This window comes from Pieris rapae, chromosome 12 (genome assembly GCF_905147795.1).
Source record: "Pieris rapae chromosome 12, ilPieRapa1.1, whole genome shotgun sequence".
Taxonomy (NCBI): Eukaryota; Metazoa; Arthropoda; class Insecta; order Lepidoptera; family Pieridae; genus Pieris; species Pieris rapae.
The window spans coordinates 788,372-794,729 of NC_059520.1; positions in this window are offsets into that span (position 1 = coordinate 788,372).

Consider the following 6,358-nt stretch of genomic DNA (forward strand, 5'->3'; position numbering starts at 1 on the left):
TCGAATCGCTTCTGGGAATTGTTTTTAGGGTAATTGGAACGAAATTGAGGAATTACTTGGTTGGAAACTTTGTCATGATATGTTTTGTTAACATTTCCTTGAATAAATCGATCAAAACATTATAAATGAAATAAAAATAAAATACATTTCTTATGGAACATTACATAGATAAGTATCACTTACTCCAGATCAATAAATTTGAACCTGTTGGCATCCCTTCTCATCGGTAAAGAAGACAGATAGTAGGCCGAGAGAAAAAGCCGGCGTAAAAAACTCTCGGTACTCTCGCTTACAAGACGTAAGTGCATTTTTTTAATGAGAATAAACTTCAAACCAGGTGGTGTGGTGGGCACCAGAACTTGAAGCCAAACTTGCTGAAGCGATCAAGTACCTTTAACTTGTCTCTTCTGGAGTAACTCCTGGATTTGGTCTAGCTTCGTCCATAACATATGACGCAGTCGTAGTTGTGATATTTTTTGACTTATACTATAATACTAGCTTATCAAAATATTTTTTACATTAATAGTATTTTTAAGTCACGTTTGTGCAAAGTAATTCTAAATTACATCAAGTTCAATGGTACCACCGATTAGAAGGTACGGATTTAAAAATCAATCACTTAAGTGGTTGGCACTGATTGAACGACCTACAAGGTAATCGAGGTGTCTAATAACGAACTATATACTAGTATGTCTTCCTTGTATTTCTTTGAAATTGTTCTTTCTTTGGAGCATTCAAAGACTTTATAATAAGAATACAATTATTTTTAAATGTTTTTTTTATATTTTACGTTTACCATTAAGTTTCATCAAAAAATTCAAGACTTCTTAGACAGTTATTGTACCCTTTTCACTTTAAAACCACTGGGGTTTCTGTACTTCATTTAACAGTATATTAGTATTGGAATAAGATTTATCTAGTCGATAATGAATATCAGCTAGTACCTAAGGTAAAGTCAGGTAAAAGGGATATTTGAAACTAGCGGTCTGCAACTTCGCAAGGCTGAACATTTATTTTGGATGACGGATGGTCAGAATGTCACGATATTCCTGAGCAGACGAATAACATGACATTCTAATGGTAGGCTTCAGAAATGCCAGTAATTCAGCTTGATCCTTACAAACATGCTAACCCAATAATATAAATAAATGAAATTAAAATTCTAATACTTATAGTTTCATGTGACTTGTATGAACACAATACGTCTACGTAATTTGGTAATGTTATTTACCAAATTGTATGGTAATGTTTTAGCTAACTACAAAGAATCATGAAGATGTAGACATTTTCAACCTTACCAAATGGGATGTGATGACGTATTTTAGGAAGCGGGAAGACTTTCACTTTATTAAGCAGAAGTAAGAATGGCATTTTTCTTATTTTTAATATTAACTTGTTGTTTGTTGTATGTTTATTACATTATTTATATGTAATGTTTAGTTTTAGTTTTTAATTATTAACTAGCTGACACGACGAACTTCGCTCCGCCTAATAGTCTAATAGTATCGTGTTAACTTTAGTTAAAGTTAAGTTAGGTAATACCTTAATGAAATCCTATTATATATTCATATTTTTTTTACCAAATACAGAAATGTTTTATTGCTAGCCATTGCGCAAGTAGAATGGTAGTTTAACAAATTAGGCCTCTTCTCTTTAGCGCCAATATTGTGATACTGCGTGTTAAAACACTTTCTGATATTTCTGATGTGGTAACACATGTCTTCGATCAAGATTATGCACCAAAGACTGGTTATGCACCTTCTCATTCACCTCAAGATCGGAATTCTTGAACTGACAGGAATTCGATGTAAAATGATGCATTGTTTTGTCAACACATTCGTAAAAAAATTAATGTATTGTTATTCGTTAACTTATACAAAATTATATTACTTATTCTGCTATTCGGAGCGGAGAAGAATCCACCAAAAAAGGTGGTGTAAATAACACGACTTTGTTTTATATATTTAGGTTGTAATTAATTTAGTCATGTTTTCTGTTTCGTATAATCTGTTTCTCTATATATCTTATCGGTTTTGGCTATGTATATTATCTAAGTGCTTTCTCAATGCTCCATGCTCAAGTGGTGAAGGAAACCAAAAGTAAGTCATAATTACTGTCGGCGTGTGATGGCACAGCTGATCATCCTACCAAAGAAAAGTGACCAAAGAATCAGAAATCTGAGTAAGACCAATTGTTTTTTGTTATATCTGAACCGCTTCATTTCAATGAGATACGCAAGACATTTAAATAGTAAAACCATTAAACCTGGTCTTCGTATGCAGTTCTCATGCAAATTCCCATATAATTTACGGGTATAATTTACCCGGTTCGCTCTTATCGGAGTCACAATTAAAACTTAATATGACAGAATTGTTCGTGCATTCTTAATTTTTTTATAGATTTCAATTAGGTTTTTAAATTTCACTGAATACCGGTCCAGGGATTTTTTTATCTGATATTCAGGTGAAATTCATGTAAAATTGAAATATTTTAGGGCCTTTGGATAGGTTTTCAAATTTAAACCTTTATATGGATGTCTTGTCTATGTTGTTATAGAGTGTACATTTTAGTTACCCTGCGAAAATAATGGTATTAATTTTTATTCGATGTCTCATTATAAAATAAAATAAAAATAAAATACGTTTATTTTGGAACAGAAGGTATCACTTATTCCGTCAATAAATTCGAACCTGTAGGCATCTATATAAATGTTTCCTGTTTTTAAACGGTTTTATTTAGCTCACCCCGTTTGTTTTATTCTTTTTTCTTTGGTCAAATGTAGTAATTCAAATTTCACCCTTTTTCTGTCAACCGATAAATTTGAAATTTTGTATACACTTTGGATTTTGGTGACAATACAATTATGTTTATTCATTATCATTATAAATTCAAGATGGCCGCCGCTACAAAATGGCGGATAATTTATTTTTTATTAATCCCATCAAAATGGGTATCAAATGAAAGGGGTCAACAAGCAGAATACAATATACTATAAATAACGGGCAAGAAACCTTGCAATAATGAAGCACTAAATGAATTAAACAGAATGCGAAATAAAAACTAAAAACTAGAAAATAAAAATAGGTAAAAAAACTTTTTAATACCATTACCACTAAACCGATTATTATAAAATTCGCACACCATGTGCAGTTCGATCCAACTTGAGAGATAGGATAGTTTAAATCTCAAATTATAGTCGCAATTTTATTTTACTGCAAATTATTTGTTTTTAATTTGACATAATTCTAACAGATGGCGCTGTGTTAAAAGTACTAACGTTTCCCATAAGTTCTCCTACCATGTCCCTTGAATAGTTTACTACTATGTAATAACAACTACCTTAGCCAGAGCAACGCTTGGCCGAGTCTACTAGTAGATAATAAAAATAAAATTATTTACGTTTTAGAATTAGAAAAGAAAATACTAGTTTTAAAATTAAGTCAAAGTGACGTCACATTGTTACTTAATCAAATAAGTGACATTTCTGTACTTACCGATATATTATTAAGTAAAAGTATGTGTACAGAATAACAGATAAATAAGATTCAGACCAAAAAGTTTTTTTCTAAAACATGGAAAACTTATTGACGAGACAACGTCTTATATTTCGATGGAGCCGGCTGCACATGAAAAAACATGACGCCTGCGACGTTACCTCGCTCTGAGGCGTTCCACTTAAGGCTAGAAGTGCAAGCGAGAGTGCGGAACGAGCGACAAAGAGGCACAATCGGCCTCCGGGTTCGGCAGCGTTCGTTCGTTAAAAATCTAAATAATTGTATTTATGTGTACAAATAAATGTAACTTGATCAATATATAACAAACAAATAAAATAAAAATAGTAAACCGAATTTAGAGACAACCGATTTTTTTGCAATTCATACGTTAGTATCACAGAACTTAACTTTTGAATAGTGATGTATATAAAAATATCGTTGAATACGGGTCAAAAGCATGTTCAGCTATCATTAATCTTCCCACAGTATTGATCACGCCAACCCTTATAATGCACCTACGAATTAATGATTGTACACGAGTACCTACTGTTTTTAATATGAAAATTACTCGTATTATACTCTTCACCAATCACGTATCAAAGTCACGCGATCATAAAGATACTTCAAAATTGCACATTTATAAATTTTCCCTAACATAAAAAGATCGTAACTCACTATACACGGACATAAGTCTTCAAAGATTATTTAAACATACATTAGGAAATACATATATGTATAGACATAGTATAGAAAGAGAATAGAAAACACCATCCGAATCCTCTTGACCTCCGTCCTTCCACAACTGTGCATTTTATAAGGCAATTTTTGCCACGCGCCATCACTATGTTGCCATGAACCAGTCCCACTTCCCAGTTCCCACTGAAGTCCTATTCACTGCGGCTTAGAGAAGAAGAGTGGGGAGGCTAGGAAGATAGTGAGCTGATGACTTAATAGAAATAGCAGGAGATTGGCGCACTATTGGCAAAGATAAAGAAGAGATCTTTACCCATGACGGGCTCATATCCACAAGCGACGAATATATTTGAAATGTAATGTTATGGACCATAAAGAAAGCTTAATTATTATTATTATTACTGGTTAATCACATCCGAGGGACTGTTAATTCTCTTTTTTCAATTTCAGCTTTACGTTACAACCGAAACGCCTCTTAAAACATCTTTGTTATTACAAAAAAAAAACTACAATATTTCATATCAGAATACTAACAGAAATGAAGGAACATTAGAAATAAGAAACCCTCGACTTATATACGGTATACTTGAATCCGTTCAATTAAGTTTTGTAAGGGTCTTAGGTTCACAACGGAAGGTGAATTAGTACGCATCAGATATGGGTGAATATGTAAGCTATTGTAGTTTCTCTAGAAATGTAGCATACGTTTCTGCTAATAACATTCTGAATTAATGTATTTTATGTCTTGAAATATTTCGGGTAGCAGCAAACGTTGTTAAAATGGCATTGCAGACACAAATCATGATTACGTTTTTTATTATTACTCAAGATGTCATATGGAACATGGTGTAATGGTTGCAGCTCCTTACAAACATTGTGTAAAAAAAACTTGGCGACTAAAAGAGTGGCGGAAAGTTTATTGCCAGTTCTTCTCTTCCGTTCCGTCCCTTGATTTGAGAACTGGAAGTAAAATTAGAATCATTTAATGTATATTTCTTTTATTTGACGTTCATAAGTGTAAGTTATGTTACCTATATGAATAAATGATTTTTGATTTGATTTGATATGAAATCGGAGGTAAACCGGCGAAGGCTCACCTGATGTTAAATGATACCACCGCTCATGGAGACACACATTGTCAATAGGCTATCAAGTGCTCTTTTAAGTCGATTTATTTCGGAAATACCTTAGTGGTGGTAGGTATTGCATAAAGAAAGAAAAGGAAGGGTTCTTACTGTAATATTTAAGTCGTTGTCCATTAAATATCATTAAAGGTTTATGATTTTTGGTTTGCCCTTCTCAAATATCTGTCTCATAAAATGTGGCAATTGATTGTGTTTTCCTCCGATAAGTAGGCCCACGGGGTATGGTAGTTTTCTTATAGAATATGAAAACAATGTTATTGTGTTATCTTTTATCCTCTCTTTATTCAATTTTTATACGGAAATTGCTCTACAATTAATATCAATCTACTAATTATATAATATAAAAAAATACCTTATATTTTTTGATAGGGATATATCACTCGCAAAGCCAATTCCAAATAAATCAATGTAGCAAAACCGCAAATACTATAAGCGTTTTGAAAATGGTAATGGTATGGATGGTTATAGTTTAAATATGGCTAAGATATATAAAGATGCTATAATATATCTATATATTAGTGAACCGTTTGTGTATACGAAGTTTACTGTGGATAATGTTCTGAAGAGTTGTTCGGGTTGAACCCCTCGTTTCATCACCGTACGAGCCGTAGTAATACAAAATTTCATCTTCATCACCTTGGCCGGAAGCCTTCCACGGTTCGTTCCACAAAACGTTTACTTTTGCGAACAAGCGAAAAACGAACCAGTATCAATCAATGAATCTTAGAACTTATAATTTAGAATTTAGTATGAATTTGTGCTTTGTAAGACTGTGCTTTCTTGTATATTTATATTTGAATGTGTATTCCTTTTTGGCTTTTGTGTATAAAATAATTATTTGAATATTGTTTAATGAGTAGCTGTAGGAATACTTTAATAAAATAAATAAATGTAGTTACTAAGTTGTGGTTTAATAATGCTATTGAAACATAGAATTGAAAAGATTGAGACAGCATAAGATATCATCTGTTACCAATACATTTTGACGCTAGGCTGGCATAAACTATCTATCTATAACTATCAACG